The sequence below is a fragment of the Aotus nancymaae genome, unplaced genomic scaffold (genome assembly GCF_030222135.1).
Source record: "Aotus nancymaae isolate 86718 unplaced genomic scaffold, 86718_ANA_hifiasm-v0.15.2.pri h1tg000059l, whole genome shotgun sequence".
In the NCBI taxonomy this organism is placed as follows: domain Eukaryota; kingdom Metazoa; phylum Chordata; class Mammalia; order Primates; family Aotidae; genus Aotus; species Aotus nancymaae.
The window spans coordinates 24941356-24966959 of record NW_026988473.1 but is presented as its reverse complement, the minus strand read 5'-3'; the positions used below and the strand labels follow the sequence as shown (position 1 = coordinate 24966959).

The 25604-nt window shown below is 43.5% G+C and overlaps 1 protein-coding gene across 9 annotated transcripts in view; it reads left to right on the top strand.

Moving 5' to 3' along the window:
• Positions 1-25604, top strand: part of PRR5L (proline rich 5 like) — a 170955-nt gene that overhangs the window by 57626 nt on the left and 87725 nt on the right. Inside the window, exons 1-2 of one of the 9 annotated variants that reach the window (XM_021665464.2) lie at positions 21610-21976; positions 22398-22473. The exons of 5 other annotated variants lie outside the window; for them this stretch is intronic. The gene's annotated coding sequence lies outside the window, so the exon portion shown is untranslated. Of the gene's footprint in view, positions 1-21609; positions 21977-22061; positions 22092-22338; positions 22474-25604 lie in introns of those variants that run through there. 3 more of the 9 variants (XM_021665462.2, XM_021665465.2, XM_021665471.2) reach the window with 3 other exon arrangements.

The following is a 25604-nucleotide window of genomic DNA, read 5'->3' as shown; positions in this document are numbered from 1 at the left end:
CCTCTTGGGCCAAACAGTTAGCCACGTTCTGAATGCAAAGGTAATGTTCTTGAAGTTAAAAGTGCTACTCCAGTGAACTCACTAATAATAAGAAAGCAAAACAGCCTTATTGTTGATATGAAGAAAATTTTAGTGGTTTGGATGATCAAACCAGCCACAACATTCCCTTAAGCCAAAGCATAATCCACAGCAAGGCCCTAGCTCTCTTTAATTCTATGAAGGCTGAGCAAGGTGAGGAAGCTGCAGAAGAATATTGGAAGCTACAGGAGGTTGGTTCATGAAGTTTAAGGGAAGAAACCTTTCTCCATGACATAAAAGTGCGAGGTGAAGCAGCAAGTGCTGATGGGAAAGCTGCACCAGTTTATCTAGAAGATCTAGCTAAGATCATTGAGGAAGGTGGGTACACTAAACAGATTTTTAATATAGACAAAACAGCTTTCATTGGAAGAAGATGCTATCTGGGACTTTCATTTTAGTGAGAAGTCAATGGTTGTTTTCAAAGCTTCAAAGGACAGGCTGACTCTCTTCTTAAAAGCCAATGAAGCTAGTGACTTTAAGTTGAAGTCAATGCTCATTTACCCTTTTCAAAATCCCAGGGCCCTTACAAATTATGCTAAATATACTCTGCCTGTGCTCTGTAAGGGGAACAAGAAGTTCAGATGACAGCACATCTGTTTATAGCATGTTATACTGAATATTTTAAGCCCACTGTTGAGACTACTATTCAGAAAAAAAAGATGCCTTTAAAAACATTACTGCCCATTGACAATGCACCTAGTCACCCAGGAGTTGTGATGAAGATGTATAAGGAGATTAATGTTTTCATGCCTTCTAACACAACGTCCATTCTGCAGGGATCAAGGAGTAATTTTGATTTTGAAGTCTTATTATTTAAGAAATACGTATTCTTTTTTTTGAGATGGAGTTTCGCTCTTGTTACCCAGGCTGGAGCGCAATGGCGTGATCTCAGCTCACCGCAACCTCCACCTCCTGGTTTCAGGCAATTCTCCTGCCTCAGCCTCCCAAGTAGCTGGGACTACAGGCACGCACCACCATGCCCAGCTAATTTTTTGTATTTTTAGTAGAGACGGGGTTTCACTATGTTGACCAGGATGGTCTCGATCTCTTGACATTGTGATCCACCCACCTTGGCCTCCCAAAGTGTAAGAAATACGTATTCTAAGTCTAAAGCTGCAATAGATAGTGATTCCTCTGATGGATCTGAGCAAAGTCAGTTGAAAACCTTCTGAAAAGCGTTCACCATTTCAAATGCCATTAAGAACATTTGTGATTCATGGGAGGAAGCTGAAACCTCAACGTTAACAGGTGTTTAGAAGAAGTTGATTTCAACCCTCATGAGTGACTCTGAGAGGTTAAGACTTCAGTGAAGGAAGTGATTGCAGATGTGGTAGAAATAGCAAAAGAACTAGAATTAGAAGTGGAGCCTGAAGATGTGACTGAATTCCTGCAAGCTCATAATAAAAACTTGAAGAGATGAGGAGTTGTTTCTTATGGATGAGCAAAGACAGTGCTTTCTTGAGATAGAACCTCCTCCTGATGAAGATGCTGTGGACATTGTTAAAATAACAGCAAAGATTTAGAATATTACATACATTTAGTTGATAAAGGAGTGGGAGGGTTTAAGAGGACTGACCCCAATTTTGAAAGAAATTCCACTGAGAGTAAAATGCTATCAGCTGTCTCTTGTGAATGGAAGAGTCAATTGATGAGGCTAACTTCATTGTTGTCTTATTTTAAGAACTCCCACAGTCACCCTAACCTTCAGCACCCACCACCCTCATCAGTCAGCAGCCATCAACATTGAGGGAAGACCCTCCACCAGCAAAAAGACTACTGCTCACTGAAGGCTCAGATGATCAACATTTTTTAGCCATAAAGTATTTTCAAAGTATGTACGTTTTTTAGGCACAATGCTATTGCACACGCTTAATAGACTCTAGTATAGTATAAACATAACTTTTATATGCACCACGGAACCAAAAAATTTGTGTGACTCACTTTATTGTGATATTTTTATCCACTTTATTGCTATGGTCTGGAACCAAACCTGCAATATTGCCAAGGTACGCCTGTATGTAACCTCCAAGAATTTGGCAGTAACTGGCAGGAAAGAAATAGAATTACAACTACAAGGAGTAGTCAGCCATGTAGAGGGTTTTTTTCCCCCCCCTCTCAAGGTGATAAATACACATTGGAAGTAAGAAAAAGGTCTGGCAAAAGGGAAGAAGATGAAGATGCTGAAGAGGAAGGAAAGATACTTCATACATCTGGAAGGGGATAGTGCTCAGGGCATTGGTTAAGGGCTTTGGCATCTGGCTAGATTTGGAGATGTTTTGCGTTTTACTTTTTGATGATCCCTGGTACATCAGTGCTTGGATTTTTAGTAATCCCAGACCCACACTGACCTGCAGGCCCACATTCCTGTGGTTGGATGGTCCATTATCTAATGTTAGGAGAACTGGGTTTGGATCCCAGTGCTGCCATTAAATTGCTGTGTTTGATTTTGGACAAATAAGTTACTTCATGTCTCTGAGCCTCAGTTTCCTCATCTGTAAGTGGCAGATTTGAACTAAAGATCCAGAGGTCCTTTGTACGTAGAAGTTAATACTCATTAACTTCTAATGAGAATAGAAGGATGTTCTGCCATGTAGATGAAGGATTAATCCTCTTATTGTAAGATTTTGTCTTAGTGTGGGACAGAGGCCACAGTCATTTTCTTCAATGTTGCAGAGAGAGGTGATTTGACCAGAATTGTAACAGAGTCTGCATTATATTTATACATGTGTATGCCATTCTTTGAAATGGATTAATTTGTTGCTTGGAGTCTAGGGCATTGTTTTTTATTTTTATTTTTTTAACATATTATCATTTTATTCTGGTGTTCTTTAGGAAGACATAAATGGTTGTGATGAAATGTTGACAATAGTGGTGCAAAGATGTCAGCAATTAGTGTAACACTTTCATTAAAACATAGAAAATTACAGATAAGATACAGACATACAATTCCATAGCAGATGCCATGAAGACACTAACAGTATTCCCAAAGGAGAGGATCAACAGAAACAGAGACGGGATAAATCCAGACTGTTCTGTAACAGAAACTATAGGGCGTTGTTTTAAATACTTAAGAAGCCTGACTGAGTGCGGTGGCTCACGCCTGTAATCCTGTAATCCCACACTTTGGGAGGCTGAGGTGGGTGGATCACCTGAGGTCAAGAGTTCAAAGGCCAACATGGTAAAACCATATCTCTACTAAAAATACAAAAATTAGCTGGCATGGTGCTGCGCGCCTGTAGTCCCAGCTACTAGGAAGTCTGAGACAAAAGAATTGCTTGAGCCTGGGAGGCAGAGGTTGCAGTGAGCTGAGATCATGCCACTGCACTCCAGCCTGGGCAACAGAGTAAGACTCTGACATACACACACACACACACACCAGAAAGTGTATGTTCTTTATTAACTAAATTCATGCCTGAATCTCAGGAGAATCATGAAATATTTCTACCTTGTTTCTAGTGGAATGACAATGACATACTGTTCTTTCTTCTTTGGACAGGTCTACCTATTATTAGTGGGATGGTGACCTCCCTAAGTGTCGAGTTCTCAGGAAGGAAGATCAAACAGGGTAGCTATGTGCCAACCATCAGTTGCTAACAGCATTTAATAAACATAATTTTCTCTAACCACTGGAGTTATAAAACACAACTCAGCAAATGCTTAGAGTGCCTACTATGTGTAAGGTACCAAACAGGAAAATGGGGACTGTAGATATCAGTTTTGCTGATCAAAGCCTGTAACCCAATAAAAACCCCAAACAGGAAACCATGACAAATATCTGACTATCTGGTGTGCAGCCATTTGGAACACAAAGGGGTATGTGCAACCTATCACACATGTAACACCAACACCCACGTGCATGCAACCCATCAGCTCAAGTGGTATGTATGTGTGCATGCATACATGCCTGTGTGTGTGTATCTAGGGTCAGTGTGGAATAATTGGCTGCATAAGAGAAGAAGGTTTTGTGATATAAACTCGGGGGGAAAATCTGTATAAGTTGTGTTTTTATCTTGTTAGGTATATGCTATTACTCAAGAACATATATACCTGGTGATCCAGCAGCTCAAACATACATACATGCACACACTTCTAACTTGACATCACCCTGGTGTACCTTAATTGTCTTAAGCCACTCGTTTGATTCAAGAAGCATGTATAACTCTACAGCAGTAGTTCTCAACATTGGTCAGAGACTCCTGAAGTTGCCTGCAGGAACTGTGAAGTCACACAGGGCCCCACGCTTGGAGCTCAGTTCAATGTTCTGCTGTGGCTGTCTTGAAATTCTTTATAACTTTTGGACAAGAAAAAGTATTTTCACTTTGCACTGGTCCCCACACAGGTAACTGATCTTAGTTGCTTGAGATTCTTTTAGGAGGTCCATGAGCTCAAAACTATTTTAACAATAATAACAAGATGAATATATTATTTGCCTTTTCCACTCTCATTTTCACAGGATGATACAGTGGAGTTTTCCAGAGGTGGCATGGCATTGGTATTGCAACAGATTGAGTGCAGAGTAGATATGAGAATCTAGATCTCTTAAGCCAGGCATTCTAGAGATTTGCAGAAAGGAAAAACCAAGCCACTTTTCTTGCTATATATACCTTTGGAAAATATAGCTATTTTCATAAAATATAGCTTCGCTTTCTTCACTGTGAAATGGAAATAATAATAATTGCATTGGCCTCGTAGTGTTGTTACGTGTTTTAGGAGAATTAACGAGTTGATACTTGTGATGTGCTGAGAGCTATGCATAGCAAACATTAACATATGTTACTTATGTTGATTTGTAATGGCTTTTAAAATTATTTTTAAATCGATTAATAAATAATCAAGGATTTTCTCAGCTTTAATTTCTAATATGTTAAATACCAACAGATAGAACTCGTAAAAACAAAAGAATTTAAGGCTCAAAATAGTTTCTAAGACTTTAAAGGGGTACTGAGTTCAAAAAGTTCAAGAGTCACTGATCTCCAGGTATTCACTGTTTCTACTAGAGGAAAGAAATCACTGTGGGAGTGTGATCAGACGATAGTGTGTTTGTTTCTACTTGTTCACTTATGTGGGTAAATCAATGCCTACTGAAAAAATGAGGTAGAGAGACAACGTTTTTCATTACCCTTGGACTTCTGCAGAATTTTCCCAAGTGTGACCTAACACAAATCACTTGTTTTTACTTTTCTCTTGGTGTAAGTTTTAGAGCAGCAGGTTCTAGGTTATATCTAGCCCTTGGAGTTTTCTAAAATGGAATGGCTGTTAAAAAGAGATCTCTAGCCTCTCTTCCTTTGAGGGGCTTGGGAGAGGTGCTACAGACAATTCCAGCATGAGGCAGAATTGGATAAAGTGACCTCTGAGGGCCCTTTCAGTTTGGGGATGCTAGTAGAGTCTTTTCCTCTACCAAGTTCAAAGTCACAGGGCTGAAGTAATAATGAATGAGTACATAAAAGGCAAAAAAAAAAAAAAAAAAAAAAAGACATTCTGTCTGTCAGCACGGACGGAAGCAGCAGGCAGTCACCAGAGATTCCTGCCTTCTACAGGCGAACCAGCCACCGGCTCTGAAAAGAGATCTTGCTCCAGTGATGTAGGCAAGGGAGAATGCTCCGATAGGAGGGCAGGGCAGGGTGGGTATGGGAATCGCATGCTCATTCTTATGACTCTGACTCACTGAAACGGATCCCTCCCTTCCCTTTTTGGGGCCCCTTTTGTCCACTTTTAGCACCAAAGTGCTGACGTGCCTTTTCCCAACTTGTCTTTAAAAAATCCATCTTGCAAGTGAATGCTAAGGTGCTTAGCTATTGACATCACTCTTGTGTGGTGGGGGAGGGGTGCGATCGCGGGGGTGAGAGGGAAATGACAAGGAGAACTGGAGACAGTATCTTTATCCCAGGAATGAATCTCCAAAAAAGGAGGTTTTAGACACTGGGCAAGTATAATGGACATATTGGGGAAAGAATGTTTTTCTAGCACTTCTCATACCCTGCCTGCTGTTTGAAAGGGTAATCAATTATGTCTGGCCTCCCTTTTTCTCTCCACCCATCTTTCCTTCTTCATTTCCACTTTTCTTCCTTCCTTCCATAAAAGGTCTTATGGATTCTCTGTTATATCCCAGGCATTGCTTAGATATTGGGGATTCAAAGATAAATAATGTGCTGTCACTGATTTTATAATTTGTGAGTGGTGACAGACAGGTACACTGATCACTGTAACAAGAGGAGGCAAATGCTGCCTGGGTTAGGGGCTCGGGGGTGGTGTGTGCTAAGTGCTCGGGCAGCCTGCCTAGGATGCAGGAGCAGGGCAGTCCTTTGACCTGGCTCCTGCAGGGGGAAGTGGGCATTTCGAAGGGGGAGAAAAAGATGAGGTGCTCCAAGCTCAGAGATTTTAAGTCATGCGCCCAGGTTCACATGGCTATGTCACTGGACCAGGCCTGAGCCTGGTTTTTCTCTGTACCCTCAACCTATATGCAGTAACTACTGCCTTTCCCAGACCACAGGCATCTCAATGTCCCTGAGTGGAGGGTTAGGTGAGAGGGAAAGAGTGGCCGGGAATGAGGCTGTGGTCAAGACTTCACACACCATTCTTTGCATCATACCAGAAGACAGAAAAGGGAGGCAAATATTTATGGACCAGGAGAAAAGTTAAGCCCAGTTCCTTGTGGTGCTGTTAACTTACTTTCACGCTACAAGTTATTTAAAATATATTCCGAGAGTGCTTTTGAAGTGTGAGGGCAGACATCACTCCCTGACCTCTGGGAGCTCATGTCTTTCTTTCCAGATTAGCTGGGGACAGATTGACTGCACTAAGCAGAATTCACTGTTAATAGCTCAATGCCTTTTCTGCAGATGCTGCGGTTATGCTCCTCGCTGCTTCCTTAGAAGCTCTTTTGCCCCTTCTGATAACAAATGACCTGACTCTTGTCTTTTCTTTTCCCCTTCATCCTCACCTGCCTATGAGAGAGGAATCGACTCCCGGGCAGGTTTCCTGCAAGGAGAGGAGGAAGGGCCCCAGCTCCTAGACCAGCAGAATACGCAGGCGTTGACTGGTCTCTGCCAAGCTCGCTTGACAAAGGGATCTGGTCCCCTTTACCTACCAGTCTTTCTGTACCTGCCTGACAGGCCGAGCACTTACTCTTCCAGAAACAGCTGGGCCAGAGGAAAATGGCCTACCCCTCCCACAAGAATGCAAAGAAACAATTGGCTATTAATTTCCAGTAGGATGAACAGGAACCCTTTCAGCCAGGAAATCTAAATTGAACAGTGATTAAGTCATTCAAGCTCTGTGGCCCTGTTTAACTTCCAGGTCTACAGATGGCTCTGCCTTCCTCTTAGAGACCATTTTTAGCCACTGGTCTTGGGAGGGCATTTCACTTTTAAATAAGGCACCTGCATGTTCTTGTCAGGCTGCACTCCGTGGTGGTTAAACCCACAGAGTCGTGGGGGTAGAATGTCCTGGTTTGAATTTCAGCTCTGCCATTTGCTGTGTGACATTGGACAAGTTATTTAACACTCTGTGCTTCAGTTTCCTCATCTGTGAAATGGAAATAATAATAATCGCACTGGCCTCATAGTGTTGTTTCGTGTTTAGGGGAATTAATGAGCTGATACTTGTGATGCGCTGAGAGCCATGCATAGTTAACATTTTTTGGGGTTAAATTAATACACATATTTAATTATCCAACTGTGGATGGTACTTGCCTTTGTCCTTTCCTTCTCTCATGAGGTCTGTCATTAGATAGAAGAAATGAATTTAGTAAAGAGGTTAAATGAAGAGATTTGGGGATCAAATTGCCTCAGTTTAAATCCTAACTCTACCACTTAATTACAGGTTAAGTCACATCACCTCTCTACTCTTCAGCATAAGGTAGGTTATAATTGCACTTATTTCTTAGGATGGTCATGGAGGATGAGCTTTGTAAAGTTCTTAGAGTAGTGCCTGGTGCTTAGTAAGTGCTCAATAAATTTTACATATTGCATTATTACAAACTCAAAAAAAGTGCCATATAAATACAGCGGGTTTTGATCATGCAAGCTACAAGCTGCCCAAAGCTAACGTCCTGAGCAAGTGTGGTCAGAGCTTCAAGCCAGCTCCTAGAGGCTGGCAATGTGTTAGTGAGTGGGAAGCTTGGCAGTTTGTCCAGGTATGAAAGAGCTCAGCTCTCCTGTGTTTGAGTCCTGATTCTCCTGCTTGCTAGAGGTGTGACGTTGGGCAATTTGACATCTCTAAATGTTAATTTGTTTCTTTTCTCCCTCCTTTCCTCTCTCCCTTCCTTCCTCTAGGTAACATTTATTGAGTGGCTGCTCAGTGGAGGAGGCACTGTGTGAAGTTCTAGGTGTTTCCCAATGGACCGTTCAGTGATCCATGCATCACAGGCAGGCTGTAGGGATGAAACGAGTTACTGTCTCGTGGGGGCTTAGTCTGGGCCTGGTACTTACTGTGCACTCAATACATAATGGCTGGTCATGCTGATTTCCTATCAAATGTCCTTAGATCATATCTGTTAGGCCTCATCATCCCTTCCGTGAAGGAGGTAGCTGGTTCTTATGATGAAGCACTTAAGCAGGACAGGGGGAACGATTGTTCAAGGTAACTTGCTTTGTTTCTTTCTGCAGTGGAAACTGAAGCAGGGTTTTTTTTTTTTTTCCTCTGTAAATTTGGGAGACTATCAGCAGACCAGTCATCCAAGAAATTAAAAAGCCGAAAGCAGAGTCTACTGAGTGGACTCAATTAAGGTTTCCCCTCATCTTATACAGTCTCAGGCCCTTTCAAACAAGTTTGACTGACAGGGAATTCTTTTGTCTAGGACTGCATTTCCCAGTTATGTCCTGCAGATTATTATGCCCTTAAGCTGTTAATAGTATTCCATGAAATGAAACGAAATTATTGAATTTTTTTTCTAAAGACCACCTCCAAGTTCTTAATATACGAATGCATTTTACAGTATTACATGCAGTATTTCCAAAAGTTATTAGACTAAGGGATGTTTCTCCAGCAACACTAGCAACCCTTCATGATATCACACCTTCCCCTTCTTGGGGAGCAGTTTGAGAAATGCCCATCTAGAAGAGCTAAGCCAGACTTCATCAATGAAAGCCAGGTTGAAACACCAAACCTCCGGTAACACAAGTATGATATTAGGAGGAGAAGTGAAGCAGATGTTGAGTGATGGGCCAGTCTGTGTTACTGTCAGACTAGACCTGTCCCCCAGTTAATGCTGGAGAAAGAACAGGTATTTGTGAAGGGGAGCCATCCACTTGGCTGGCATGGCTCACCTCGACTGAGTGAGACATTCATGCACTGTGAGGTACAGGTGCTGCTAGGGGACAGGGCATCTTTGCTCTGTTCACTTTCTGCTCCTGCAGAATTGTAATTTCTCACATCCAGCAGAAAACCTCCCTGTAGTGAGTGGTTTGGATGAGAATATTTATCTTCCCCAAACAGTTTTGCAACTTCCTCTTCCTAAATTGGGAGGTCAAGATGACTGAAGAACTTACAATGGGAAATAAAACTGTATAATTTGTAGTTATTTCTGCCTCTGACAAGCTGTGGGACCTTGGGAAATGACTAAGCTATTTCTTTTAATCTCAACTTCTTCATCTGGTGATAAGAGGCCGGGCACAGTGGCTCACACCTATGATCCCAGCACTTTGAGAGGTCAAGGCAGGCGGATTACCTGAGAGCAGGAGTTCAAGACCAACCTGGCCAACATAGTGAAACCCCATCTCTACTAAAAATACAAAAATTAGTCCGGTGGTACCCCTGTAGTCTCAGCTACTCAAGAGGCTAAGGTGGGAGAATCGCTTGAACTCAGGAGGCAGAGGCTGCAGTGAGCTGAGACCATGCCATTGCACTCCAGCCTGGGTGACAGAGTAAGACTCCGTCTCAACAACAAAAAAAATGGGGATGATAATAGCAACTCTTTCCTAGTGTTGTCTGGGGAGTAAGTGAGCCACTGCTTGCAAAGTACCTAACACAGTGTCAGCACATTGTACATCTGTAATTAATATATTTTTGCAATTAATATTAATATCAGTTGTAATTTTTTGTTTTTATTAATTCCATATTTGTGTTTGTGTATGCATGAGAGAGACAGAGTGAGAGAACAAGAAGGGAGGAAGAGGGAGGCATATGCTGTGCTTAGAGCATAATGCAAATTCTATCTTGCCAAGGAAGATTTAGATTAAAATGGAAAACAAATACATTTCCTAATGACATCTCTTTTGCCTAAAGAGATAATTTATAAATGTGATTCTAGGCAGAAAATCCTAGAAAGCAAATTACTGATTAATTAGTATTTTAGTTTATGCATCACTTTCTGGGGAATCTAGTAGCATGAGTTAATCCCCCAAAGCTTACTTTGTATGGGATGTACCTTGTGAGTGTATTATGGTACCTAGGACACTAAATTAGTGGTTAGAGGGTTGTACAGTGGGCTTTGACTCTGAGGAAATGGGCCAAGATTGCTTTAAGGAATTTTTGATCATGTGTCTTGAATAGCCTAGATAAACTATCCTGGACAGAATTCTTTCACAGTAGAGTTTAGAACTCTTCTCTCCTGGCTGGGGCTCATACCTGTAATCCCAGCACTTTGGGAGGCCGAGGCAGGCGGATCGTGAGGTCAAGAGATTGAGACCATCCTGGCCAACACGGTGAAACCCTGTCACTACTAAGAATACAAAAATTAGCTGGGCATGGAGGTGGGCACCTGTAGTCCCAGCTACTCTGGAGGCTGAAGCAGGAGAATTGCTTGAATCAGGGAAGTGAAGCTGCAGTGAGCTGAGATTGTGCCACTGCATTCCAGCCTGGTGACAGAGCAAGACTCCGTCTCAAAACAGAAACAAAAACAAAAACTCCTTTCTCCTTCTTTCTCCCCTCCTTTCCCCTTCTTTCTCCCCTTCCTTTCCCCTCCCTTCCTTCCTTTCTCCTCCCTTCTCCCACAGACAGGAATGAATAAGCATACACAAATTTTTGCTTATTCCATTCGCCTTTCTATATATCCAATGCAGACTACTGTCTTATGTCATTATTTATGTTATATTCATGTGGCTATGTTCATTACCTTGATTTATCTGTTTCTGAAGTGGGAAGGGTGTAAATGTCATGCTTTACTTTTTTTTTTTGAGATGAAGTTTCGCTCTTGTTGCCCAGGCTGGAGTGCAATGGCACAATCTCAGCTCACTGCAACCTCCACCTCCTGGATTCAATTTAAGCAGTTCTTCTGCCTCAGCCTCCTGAGTAGCTGGGATTACAGGCATGTGCCACCACGTCCAGCTAATTTTTGTATTTTTAGTAGAGACAGGTTTTCTCCATGTTGGTCAGGCTGGTCTCGAAATCTTGACCTCAGGTGATCCGCCCACCTCTGCCTCCCAATGTGCTGGGATTACAGGCATGAGCCACCGTGCCCAGCCCATCATGCTTTACTTTTAAGATTACTGTATTTCCATGTTCCATACCACTTATTGAGGTCCCATTTATATTCAATAGCATGCAGTAACACACATGAGAATATAAATAAAGGCTATAACATATGTTCATCAAATTGGAAATAGAATAAACTACTAGGCTTTGCCATAAAAGAATTGAGATTATTTATGCTGGAAAACAAGCCTGATGGTTGGTCAATAGCACACAAAGATCTCTTATTTTAAATATGGTATCTAATTATTTTTCTTTGTTACTAAAAAATGTATTACAGTGTACCAAGCATTATGCCAAGTATTTCACATAGCTCTCATAAACCTCATTTAGGCCTCACAGAATCCCTGAGAAACAGGTAGTGTCTGCAACTGAGACTCTCACTGCCTTCAAACGGAACTGTCCTTAAATGTACTGCCAGGTCTCAGTCCAAACCTTAGCCTTTTCCCCGCAAGGAAACATTGATTGACTCTAAGGTTTGACTTATACTAGGGATGACTGACTGTTCTGGTCAAGACATTTGAGTTTCAAAGGATGACTTTACCTGGACCCTGGATCCCACTATCTCAAATAAAATGGGCCTCTCATAGCAACAAGCCCAAGCCAGGCTTCATGGGAGCTGGGACCAGAGAACTTCTCTCACTCTCTCTCTCTCTGTTGCGCTCTCTCTCTCTCTCTCTGCTGTTCTCTCTCTCTCAAAGCAAATACAATGAAGTGTATGAGGTAAACAAAGGAGTAAGTGAGTCCAGGGTGTATGTGAGGAAGATAATATAATAAGGGAATCTAACCTGGGTGAGGAGGGAAGTGAGGACTTGAGGACAAGCAGCCATGGGTTAAGATAGTATATCTCAGGGGAGCTGAAGATTTTGGAAGCCAGGCAGCAGAGGGAATGACCCTGAAAGTTGGGAGGTGGTGGTTAGAGAATGGGAGTGGGTGTAAATAGGAAATGACAACATCAAGGCTGACCGAGACAGTAAGTGGCTGCCGTAGAGTGGTAGGTCACGAGGGCAGAGGCTAAGGATCTGAGCTTCTGGGATATTGGAACAATTATTTCAATGGATACTGAAATCACGGAGAATTATGACAAGAGCAACATCTAGGAGAATCATCATAAACCAGGTCTGAAAGTTTCAAGGCAAGCGGGAGATAACCCAGGAATCTGTAATGACCACTACAGGGGCAGGGGATAGCGAGTGGAATAGTCTAATGGCTTGTTGGGGATTTTCAGGGAGGGACTGTGGTCTGGAAGTGGCACAAAAACCAAGGAAAACAATGACTCTACCTCAAAGTCCAGTTATGCCATGAGTGTGGGAGAGAAACTACCATCATTTGAGAGGATTTTCAGGGCCTCAGCGGAAGAGCAGAGTTTACTTTGAACAGTGATTCTCAAAGTGAGGTTCAGGGACCCTTAGGGAATCTCCAAGACCTGGCAGAGATCCACAGCTCGAAACTATTTTCCTAGAAAACTAAGATATTATTCACCTTATTACCCTCATTCTCTCGTAAGTCTATAGTGGAATTTTCCAGAGTCTGCATGATGTGCTATAATGCAACAACAGATTGAATGCAGAAGTTGGTAGAAGAATTCAACTGTCTTCTATTAAGCTAGGCATTAAAGAGATTTTCAGAAATGTAAAACGATACCATTGTTCTCAGTACTTTTTTTTGTTTTGGAAAATATAGTTAATTTCCATAAAATATGTGATGGTTTTATTATTTTAAACCGAATACATTAATTTTAATTTTTAGTTTCAAATACAGTAAATGTTGATAGATATTACCCACACAAATCAAAGCTCTGGGGATCCCCAATTATTTTAAAGAGAGCCCCGAGATAAAAATGCTCGAGAACCGCTGAGTTAGGGCATAAAGGCAAAGGGAACGTTCAGAAAAGAAGTGAAGTGTAGGGGATTTTGCTAGTGATGGACTGTGGGTTTCAGAGCACACAAAAGGATTATGAATGAGGAAGGGCTGGAAGACAGGTCAGAAATGGGGATGGAAAGAAGAACGTGGTGATGACAACCTGGGGTGACTAAGAAAACCTTGGACCCTGATCTTTGGACTGATGAGCAGAAAAAAGGATGCGGGGCATAAGGGGGCCAGTTCTGATGACTGCAGTGCAGAGAGTGATGCTGAGACTGAGTGTTTCGAGGAAACCGAGATCAAATGAAGCCAGCTGCTGCTGGCGGAGGATGAAGCTAGGAGACCAGTTATCTTATATGCCATGTGGGCCCCTTAGTTTGAATTCCAAAGGACACTTTGATTGGCACATCTCATCTGCTCATGTGTCAGGTGCCAAGTCCCAGGACCAGTCACCTGATACAGGTCTAGGACAATCCGCTGCCCCATTTTGCAGAGTCTGAGGTATGTGATGGTTCCTGGGAAAGGCGGCATGGTCTGGGCAGCTCTCCAAAAGGCATCTACAATCACCAAGAAAGATGAAAAACTCTTTTTGGATAACTCTGGGATTTTTTTTTTTTTTTTTTTTTTTGACATAGAGTCTCACTCTGTCACCCAGGCTGGAGTGCAGTGGCACAATCTCGGCTCACTGCAACTGCAACCTCTGCCTCCCAGGTTCAAGTGATTCTCCTGCCTCAGCCTCCCAAGTAGCTGGGACTACAGACTCCTGCCACCACACCTGGTTAATTTTTTTGTATTTTTAGTAGAGAGGTAGTTTCACCTTGTTGGTCAGACCTGAACTGCTGACCTCAGGTGATCCACCTGCCTCGGCCTCCCAAAGTGCTGGGATTACACGTGTGAGCCACCATGCCCGGCCTGGAACTCAGTTTTTATTTGGAATGTTTCCCATTCAATCCTGTCTTAAGGTGCAGAGAGGGATTGTATGCAATGGAGTGTCTGCCATTGCTTCCACTGATGCAAAAGGCCTTCTAAGAAATGAACTGGGCAATACAATGTCAGCATGTTTGATCATGGCAGTGGTGACTTCCCACTGTGACCAACTCCTTACCATGACCTTGCTCTGTTGCTTAGACTTCATCTTGTCTGCCTCCCCACCTGTTTCCTTCAACCATAGGGGCTTGCTTTCTCCCCTCTAACTTGCCATGCTTCTTCCTGATTCAGGGCCCCTGTACTGACTATTTCTTCTGTTTGGAACATTGTTCTTCTGTTTGCATAGATGCCTATTTTTATCACTTAAGTCTCCATTTTAAAATTATCTTCTATGGAAAATCATCCTTGATGACTCTATGTAAAGCATTTCTCTTCTTTTTTCTAGTCACTCTAGTACTCTAGTTTATCCTCTTCAGAGCACACATCAATACTTGAGATGATCTCCTGTATGCATTTGTTTCCATGTGGAATGTTTGTCTCCTGCTCGTTGGTGGTAGAAATCTGGTCTTTCTTGTTCACTGTTGCATCCCTGGTACTTGACACCGATAAGTGACCAGCCAGTAGTCAATCAACCGACTGACTTAGGATTGTGGGAAGGAATACCTGAAATCCTTGAAAGTTACCCAAGAAAAAAATTAAGTAGGACCACCAAATTTCTTTTTTCCCTGTTAAGATTTGCTTATTCAAATTATTCTCAAAAGACAGATTTAATTTACTACCAGCCACTTTAGAATGGAGGGCAGACACTCCCCAATACCAAAAGACAAAAAAAGATGGTAAAAACCAGCATACCAGAAATACCCCATTGCTAACAAGAAAAGAATGAAAGAGACCAAAATAATCATTTTGTTTATGTCATCCAAAATTCTCCCAAAAAACCAACTTCGAGGTTCTCCATTTTTTACTGTGGAAGTCACAAGGAAGGCAGAAGGAGGGCAAGCTTTTATCATTTGTGTGCTAAATCTCCATGCTGTACCAAAGGTCACTGATTTTACACCCTTGTGTTAGATCAGATGCTGAGCATATTTCTCCAATGGTCCCGTTTTTATGGATAGTACAGTGCTGTGGTGGTATATTGAGTGCTTACGCAAGTTTTATATCTAGATTGCTATTTATCATGAGTAACTACATTAACTCATTTTATTACCTGAGCTCTGAGGACCTGAAAAACTGTGGGTTTTTATGTTGCACGTGGCTGGGAGACCTACCTGTGTCCCTGACAAGCATTAACAAAGGATCTTGAATTTTCAGGGTCTCCTTTTTTCCATCTACAAAAGGAGAAAACTTGTGGAAGGATATATGTTTTTCTTTATTGAAATACTTTTGGATCGTAGTATGAGACCTTGGGGTTATCGTGGAAAGAGATCAGACTTTAAACACCTTAACTTGGCAGACATTTGTGTGTATCAGACCCCTAAGACATTAAATGCGATAGTGTGGGCTGGGCATGGTGGCTCAGGCCTGTAATCCCAGCACTTTGGGAGGCCAAGGTGGGTGGATCACCTCAGGTCAGGAGTTTGAGACCAGCCCAGCCAACATGGTGAAACCCCAGTCCCTACTAAAAATACAAAATTAGCCAGGTGTGGCGGCATGCGCCTGTAATCCCAGCTACTTGGGAGGCTGAGGCAGGAGAATCGCTTGAGCTCAGGAGGCAGAGGTTGCAGTGAGCCGAGATCGTGCCCCTGCACTCAGCCTGGGCAACAGAGTGAGACTCTGTCTCAAAAAGATGAGTGGTGGTGTTCATATTATGTGGTTCCAAGCAAGGTTTTGTTTGTAAAATGGTTTGAACCCATGCCATTCAATTGCATAATTTCTGGTTGTTCCTAGCTCTGGCCCCTTCTAACTATGTGTCTGCATCCCTTGGAAGCTGCATTCAGAGTAGCAGGAAAATGGGTGATCAGGCTGGGAACAAGAGAAGCAGGGAGTGGCTGGGATTGTGGCAAACTGGAAACTGCATGTTCTCCCTAAAAGGGAGAAAAAGCACTGCAGAACTAGCCAATTGCGGAGTGCAGGTTTGCAGCAAGAATAATGCCAGATCCCCTAGGTTTTTCAAGGCAAACTGAAACATCTGTATACTTGCATGGTGTTTTCTGATCTTAAAATATTGGCAAGTAATTCAAACAATGTTGACCTCCTGAGGTTCAAACAATACAATCTAACAGGCCCACAGACAGTCAGTCTGCAGCTTCCAGAATCTAGAGTTCAGATAAAGTCACAAACTTCAGCTTTTGCTCTGCATACTAGTTGTGTGTGTGTGTGTGTGTGTGTGTGTTCACATTCCTGAATGTAATCCTACTGGCGAAGTGCACTTTTTCGGTCCGGAATTTGTCACAGGACAAATCTATGGATTGGATGCACCTGGGTTAGGTGCCCACCCTTAGTCTTAAAGGTAGCTGGCTAAGGGTTAGTTACTCTTTCGACAGAAACCTTGATTGGACTAACTTCCATTTCAGAGGCTGTGGACATGGCAAGCTGTGTATGTATCTAATAAAGTGTAGAATTTGGAGAGAGATCCAAGATGACTGATGATTAGCAGCTCGGGCACGTACCTCCCAGTGAAAGCGCAAAGAACGAGAGGACGCCACACTTTCAGACGAATATTAGTTGCTCACCGACCACGAGATTCCCAGTGGAGGAGCTCCACGGGTCGCCAGGGCGACTCTTGTGGCCGGCGTGGCGGTTTTGCTGGTGCCTTAGCACGCCAGTTCTTGGTGCAGAGTCCGGATATTCCCGGGCAGAAAAGCACCATCAATCTTAACACCGCTCTTTTGGCCGGCTCAGTGGATTGCTCAGATTTCGGCGCAGGGAATCAACAAGTTGGACGTCAGAGACCCAGTTAGAAAGTCGGTAATTATAAAGACGACAGACGGACAAATATATAATGAAGGGAAGAAACCAGCGTAAAAAGGTAGAGAATACTCAAAATCAGAATGCCTCTCCCTCTACAGGGGATTGCAATTCCTCATCAGTAACGGAACAAGGCTTAATAGATTACACCGGTATTCCAATAACAGAAGCAGGTTTCCAAACGTGGGTGATAAGAAACTTCTGTGAATTAAAAGAACTTATTCTAACCCAATGCAAAGAAACTAAGAACCTTGAAAAAAGGTTTAACGAAATGTTAATGAGAATGGACAATTTAGAGAAGAATATAAGTGAATTGATGGAGCTGAAAAACACAACACGAGAACTTCGCGAAGCATGCACAAGTTTAAAGAGTCGAATTGATCAAGCGGAAGGAAGGATATCAGAAGTCGAGGACCAGCTCAGTGAAATGAAACGAGAAGACAAAAATGCAGAAAAAAGGATGAAAAGGAATGAGCAAAGTCTCCAGGAAATATGGGATTATGTGAAAAGACCTAATTTACGTTTGATAGGTGTACCTGAATGTGATGAAGAGAATGAATCCAAGTTGGAAAATACTCTTCAGGATATCATTCAGGAAAATTTTCCCAACCTGGCAAGGCAGGGTAATATTCAACTCCAGGTAATACAGAGAACACCACAAAGATATTCTTCAAGAAGACCAACCCCAAGGCACATAATTGCCAGATTTATTAGGGTTGAAATGAAGGAGAAAATACTAAGGGCAGCTAGAGAGAAAGTTCAGGTTACCCATAAAGGGAAACCTATCAGACTTACAGCAGATCTCTCAGCAGAAACCCTACAAGCCAGAAAAGAGTGGGGACCAATATTTAACATCCTTAAAGAAAAGAACTTTCAACCCAGAATTTCCTATCCAGCCAAACTAAGCTTTATAATCGAAGGAAAAATTAAATCTTTTGCGAACAAACAAGTACTTAGAGAGTTCACCACCACCAGGCCTGCTTTACAAGAGCTTCTGAAAGAAGCACTATACATATAAAGGAACAACCAATATCAGCCTTTCCAAAAATATATCAAAAAGCAAAGAACTTTAACACAATAAAAAATTTACATCAACTAATGGGCAAAACAGCCAGCTAGCATCAAATGCTGGTATTAAACTTACATATATTTTAATTGGATAAAAAGCCAAAACCCATCGGTATGCTGCATCCGGGCCCATCTTACATGAAACAATACACAAAGACTCAGAGAGAAGGAGGAAGATTTACCAATTGAACAGAGAGTAAAAATAAACTAATAAACAAAAAGCAGCAGATGCAATTCTCACCTCTGATAAAGTAGACTTTAAAGCAACAAAGATCAAAAGAGGCGAGGAATGACATTACATAATGGCAAAAGGATCAATGCAACAAGAAGAGCTAACGATTCTATAGAAAAACGAGATAGAAAATTAACAAGGATATTCAGAACTTGAACTCAGACCCGGAACAAGTAAACTTAATAAATATTTATAGTACTCTCCACTTCAAATACACAAAACATACATTACCACCTCACACCTATTCCAAAGGTGACTATATAATTGGAAGTAAATCACTCCTCAGTAATCGCATAGCATTTCATAGGTTTAAATTAAATATTGGTTGGCTGTTTGTTTGTTATCTTCTTCCCTTACTCCTTCCTGATTACATCATTAAGTATAATTATCAGTATAAAAGAGGTTTTCAATACCCATTACTAAATTGCATTCTAGCCTGGGCAAGAAAGCAATACTCCCATTCTCTCTCCCTCTTTCTTTTCCTTCTCCCTCCTCCCCATTCTCTCTCTCTCTTTCTCTTCCTTTTTTCTCCTTCCTATTCTCTCTCTCTCTTTCTCTAAAAAAAAAAAAAAAAAAAAGTGTAGAATTTTCTCCTCATAAATTAATGTTTAAATAGAATAATCAACACTGGTTTCTCCTATGAAGATTCTGTTTCTTAATAAGAAAAGGCAATGTCTCATTGACATTTAGGTAGAACGTTGGTTAGAATTTGGGTAGTGACAAGCATCATATATTGGCATTAATGTTCCTTAGAGAGAAGCTCTGATTTACATGGAAATATTGACTACTGCTCATCTTAAGAAAATCCTGGCTTGGCATGGTGGCTGTAATCCCAGTGCTTTGGGAGGCCATGGCAAAGGATCAGTCGAGCTCAGAAGTTTAAGGTTATGGTGAGCTGTGATTAAGGCACTGCAGTCTAGCCTAGGTGAGAGAGCAAGACCCTGTTTCAAAAAGAAAGAAAGAAAGAAGAAAGAGAAAAAGGAAAAAAAAATCTGCTTACAAAATGAAAAACTCTTAGGGTTAGAAAAGACTTTAACCTCTTTAAACTTCCCTTTCAGTCCTTCAATACTTTTTTATAGCATCCTCCTATGTTATGCATATTTCCCTTTACCAGGAAGTACACTTCTTCCAGAGGAGCCTCTTTTATCTCTGGATAGGCCTCATGATTAACTTTTTTTCTTATTGCACAATGCCCTGCCCACCATAGGCAATCAGTACAGCATTTTCTAAATGAGTTCATTTCTATGGCATTCGCTGAGTACATACTATGTGCCAGACACTATTTTAGGAACTTGGGCAATATTAGTAAATTAAAAAAAATTGGATTTGTTTAATTAAAGCAATCCCTTGTAGAGCTGATGTCCTACCCTGAAAGTAGGAGGTGGTGGTAAGAGAGAGAGAATAATTTTTTTTTTTCTTAAAGTAAACCATACAATATGTTACAAGGTGATAGATGCTATATATATTTTTTTAAAAAAGAGCAGAGTTGGGACTCCATGTTTGAATCCCTTTCCATGAACACTCCCTTCATGGAAGCTGTTTTTCTCTATCATGGATTTTCCCTTTGGAGTCCCCTTCCACACTCTCTCGTGGAAGCCTGTCTTCCCCTCCTAAACTCCATCTCTCTCTATTCCCTTCCACTCAGTGTGGAAGCTGCTTTCCTCTCCTGGATTCCATCTTTCTGGATTCATTCACTCAGTGTGAGAGTTAGCTGTTTCTTTCTCTCTCCTTCTCCTGTTTCTCTCTCTCTTTAAAATATATTTAAAAAAAAAAAAACAGAGTTGAATGAGGGAGACTGGGAGGGGTGAATTACAACTTTAAGTGGAATAGGGTAGGTCTCATTGAAATAAGACTTGAAGGAGATGAGAGAGTTAGCAATGTAGAATCGATGTTATCAAACTGATCTCCCTGCAGCCGGGTAGAACTAGCTCCCTTTCCACTCCCCAGGCTCTAGGGATAATGATATGAATAATAATAGCTCAATATCCTCTGAATCCCAGCAGGGATTCTAAGCATTTTCTCTGCATGAATTCATTAAATCCTCATAGCCACCCTAAGACATAGCTACTATTTTTATCCCCATTTTCATATGAGTAAACTGAGGCACAGCAAAGTTAAGTAACGTGGCTAACAACCAGAGGATGGGGAGAAGAGGAGCTGCTGCATAGACCTTGCCATTTTGGCTCCAGGATTTGGCTCTTAATCCCTCAGACCCGCCTCTTTTAAGCTTCCTCCCTGCTCATTGTCCTATCAGTTTCTGGCCAGGCACGGTGGTTTATGCCTGTAATCCCAGCTCTTTGGGAGGCTGAGGCAGGTGGATCACTTGAAGTCAGGAGTTCTAGACGAGCCTGGCCAACATGGTGAAACCCTGTCTCTACTAAAAATACAAAAATTAGCCAGGCATGCCTGTAATCCCAGCTACTCAGGAAGCTAGGCTGAAGCATGAGAATTGCTTGAACCCAGGGAGGTAGAGTTTGCAGGGAGCCGAGATCATGCCACTGCACTCTAGCCTGGGTAACTGAGGGGAAACTGTCTTAAAAAAAAAAAAAGATTTTGTTTCCCAGGCATATGTCCCATGCCCAGTCTCTTTAATCATGTGTGATTCCTGGGATGACATTTAAAGCCCTTCATCATTCCAGGGCTTCTGTTGAGAATCTTTTAGCTTTACCTAATATCACAGGAGAAGTGAGATGCCCAGAACTTCCTCAACCTGCTCCCATCCCCACAGCAACCCTAACACATAGGTTTATGTGTTGCTTAAATGACCAAATCAAAAAATGGAAATGAATCATGCTCAGTGTTGAGATAAAAGGACACACACATCTTTTTCTTCAGCAAAAGTCACTGTGGTTTCAAAGCCTACAAGTGATGTGTGATCAAGCAGCATTTTTAAAGTATTTCCTGCTCAACCATAGGGTGAAATGATGCAAGTCAGTGAGTCCTGCAAACAGCTGCACTAAATTCTTAACACCTGCAAAAAAAAAGAAAGAAAACAAAAAACAAAACCCTAACAGTTTTTCAAATAATTATACATTATTTTTAATTTTTGGATTGTTGGTTTTCTGTGGTTTCAAACTCTGAAGGACCCTCCTCCAGTTCATTAAACCTGCAGTTAGAAAGTGAGTTTGGGAGCTTTAAAAGAATTTTGCAAACCTAAGGGAAAGATTTCACTTGCATTGTATTTTCATTAATGCACTTAAAACAACTTTTGAAATTGGCCTAGGGACTATACCTTAAAAAAAAAAAAAATAAAGTTCCAGGCCCCAGTCCTCTATTCAGCTCCGCCCTGCTCCTTTTAAGTGAGCTCAGAATCACCTCTAGGCTTGGCAGAGTTTCCCGCTGCGGGGCAGCGGGGCCAGGGGGCTGCAGATCTCCCCTGTGTGAGAGAAACGCAAGCACGGAGCTCCCTTGCCCTGCTGCATCCTCCTTGGCATTTTTTTTTTTTTTTTTTAAGTTAAAAAGCTTGGATTTCCTGAAATTGTTGAACTAGATGTAAGTGCTGGTTCCCCCTCTCCGCTCTCGCCAGCAGGCTAAGAGTTGCTGAAGGGGAGGAGGAGTGGGATGGGGTGAAGTGAGATGGGGACCGTTGGAGAGAAACTAAAGCGAGGTGCCCGGGACAGGAAAAGTGGGAGGAGGAGGAGGAGGAGGGAAGGAGAAGGAGGAGGAGGAGGAGGCCGTAAGATGAGAGAAGAGGGAAACGTGTCACCAGCCCGGCTCTGGAAGCTCCGCAGCCGAAGCGTTTGTTGACTTGCGCTGGAGAGGAACCGAGGCGGGACGGGACCCCATCAGAGGGCAGAGCTGGGGGAGGAGGGAGGGAGGGAAGGAGAGCTGGGCAGACGGCGAGAACCATCCAGGTCGCTCCTTTCTCTCCGGTGAGAAAACTTCCTCGGGAAGACCGGAAACTTTTTCCTAGGCGCGCGAAGTCTGGGGCGGAGGCGAGCGGCGAGTGTGCGCGGCTTGGGGTGATGCACGCCGGAGACCCCAAAGAGGTGAGTGGTGGGTGGGGGGCGTCTCTGGGAGAGGCCGGAGTCCTAGGCTCAGCAACCGCGCAGAATTGAGCAGAAAATTACCGCTCACAGTTTGACGGGGCGCGGCGTGGCGGGGGTCGCGGGGAGGAGCTGGGGAAAAGTGTCACATTTGGGGGGGCAACCAGGTGGGAACTCCCTGCATGGTTAAGGATCCTCCGATCGGACGCTGCAGGCAGGCGTAGGGGATCCTACTCGCGACCACCATGGTCGGGCAGTGGACAGGCCACGCTCCCGGTCTCTATTAAGGGTGGTTGAGGTACCGCCGTGGGGTGGAATGGGGATGCTGGTGATCGGGGGACCTAGGTTGAGCCAGGAGGTCGAAAAAGAAAGTCTTCTTGTTTGACTCTCTCGTTCTCCCTCCGTCTGGGGGTCAAATCCAAAGAGTTGTCCCCGCTCACGCGCGGGCGACTCCGCGCCTGCAAGCAGCCTTTTCCCGGCCGTCCCCCTTTTTCTGGAGTGGGGCGTGGAGAGCAGGGCAGGGAAGGGAGCCACTTTGTCCCGTGCGCCGCTGCACGGCCGCGCTCTGCGGACTGGGGCGGGCCAGGGCCCAGCCCGCGGGGACCCCGCCGGGACCGACTGCGAGCAAGCCCTGGGGCGGCCCCGCTGCGGGCCGCGCGCTGGGAGTTCGCAGTATCCTCTTTCCGCTTTGTTTCTCCCGCCCGCCCTCCTTTTGGCGAGGCTTTCCTCTGCGCGCCTACTGTGTGCGCACGCCGGGCTCGCTGCACGCAGGGGGCGCTCTGGGGCCCCTGCCCAAGCAGCTCGGACCCTGCCTGCCCAGCCCTCCTGCCGGTTTTCCTGGGGGCCGACGCCTGGGGTCGGACCAGCCTGTGTGCTTGCTAACTGTGCTTCAGGAATCAGCTCTGGGATGCCTCCCTGGCTGGCAATAGGGGTTTCCTCCAGTTCTACCCAGCCCCTGCCCTCGGTCACATGCCGCCGCCGCCTCTTCCCCCGCGGTGCCGGGAGCCCGCGTTTTGTTTGTCAGCAGTTAGGCGCTGAGTATTTATAGACGCCACCGCAGTCCTGCGGTGTGCAAGGTTTCAATTACTGCGATGCGCCCCACAAGACGAAAGGCTCACGCGCTACCGCTGAGCTGCACGTCTGCCCCGGAGACCCGCGAGGAGAAAACTCTGGGCTGCCGTCTCCGGGCTTCCCTGCTTGGGCGGAGTTCTGGACCTGTTGCCCAGACGACACGTGCACATTCAGATGACCCATGCTAAGGACCAAAGGGACGCCACCGGCCCAATGGACTGCCTTCACCCCCTGCCGTCCGCAAGGGACCCTCGCTGATCAAGCCCGGGAGACTACCCTTTTTTACCTCTCTTTGGGTGATCCTGACCACCACCGTAGGTCTGCAGTCATGACATTTCATCGCCCTACATACTGCAAAATGTCACAGTGCTGAGCTCTGGTAAATTGCTCTGAGGTGGAAAGCGCTGTTACTGACAACACGAAGCAGCTAGCGGGTCTGGAGGGGAAATGGAGCTTGCAGAAACTAATTTAGCCACATTTAAAATATAGCCCCTGGTAAGGTTCCCAGTACGACCGAGGAAGGTGCAGGGCTCCCTTCTGTGGAACCTGGCTGGTTGGTCTTCTCTGGTTGCAGCCCTAGAATCGGGATCAAGGGTGCTGTTTAGAGCGGTTTCTGTAGAATTTAGCCTTGCAGATAAGGGAAGTGATGCTTGGTCAATCCACAAAGTTTTCTTCAGTTTTTCCAACTCCAGCCATTGTTCTTTGAGTATGTTATTGATGCATCTAACAACTGGAACCTTTAATATGAAAAAGAAGAAAGGCACTAGAAATAAGAAAGTCTGTTTCTCAAAGTTTAGACTAGCTTGTTTCTTAAGGGTGGAACCTCGTTTCTTTCACACTGATTATCTGAAAATCTCTTGTTGATAGTCCAGACCTAAATCATAATCCTCACTTTGCTCATTGTCTTAATGTGTCTTCATCATTAAAGCCATTTATCTGTAGAAAATCGAATTCGGTAAAGTCTTTGTGGACTATTATTTTTTTTTTTCAGATTTCTCCACACTAATGATTTGTAGGTATGCATGTATCTGTTTTCCTGTGGCTATTCCTTTCGTACAAGGTAAATATGCCGAAATCTCTCTTAGATTGCAGCCTTTTTCCTTTTCATTCTTTCTGCAGAGCTAGACCTAATACAAAATTGATTTGAAAAATGGTGTGTGAGTTCCTCTGAAAGATCCCTACGATGTCTAACATTCATCATTAAAAGTTTGTTCTCTAGAGTTACCTCTCTGTATGTGAAATGTAAATACATGTTAAAGGTAATGCTTGTAGAAATGACCATTTGTTAACAAGTCATTGTGAATTAATATTTTAGTTGCTGAAATACAGGAATGAAATATTTTATGGATTTTGTACAGAATACGGGGTTTGGAATTGGGGAACAAAGAGAGCGGTACCCTGATAAGCAGATGGCACTGTTTTACAAGGGAAGATCTCACATGGAGCCAAGGAGGGGGATGGATGATAGTGATGAGGCATCAGAAGTGAATTTGAGTTAATTCCCATTTTTTTCAGTACCTAGGGATCCAAGGTTTACTTTGAAACTTGTACAGTTAAAACAAATGAGCTGAGTTATTTATTGGGCAACTTCTGTGAGCCAGGTATAGCTATGGTAATGGCACAAATATGTGCCTGCCAACAACCCAGACAGGTAGGGATTCTTTTCTCTACTTTCAGATGCAAATACAGAGGCTCAGAGAGACTTGTTACTTTCCCAGTGTCACATAGCCATGAACTCGAGTGTCTTGCTCTTTTCAGTACATTTTTTTTTGTTTTTTTGAGACAGAGTTTCCCTCTTGCTGCCCAGGCTGGAGTGCAATGGTGAGATCTTGCTTACCGAAAACTCCGCCTCCCGGGTTCAAGCAATTCTCCTGCCTCAGCCTCCGGAGTAGCTAGGATTACAGGCATGCGCCACCACGCTCTGCTAAATTTGTGGAGCCAGAGTTTCTCCACGTTGGTCAGGCTGGTCTCGAACTGCCAACCTCACGTGATCCACCCGCCTCGGCCTCCCAAAGTGCTGGGATTACAGGCGTGAGCCACCACGTCTGGCTAGTGCATTTTGA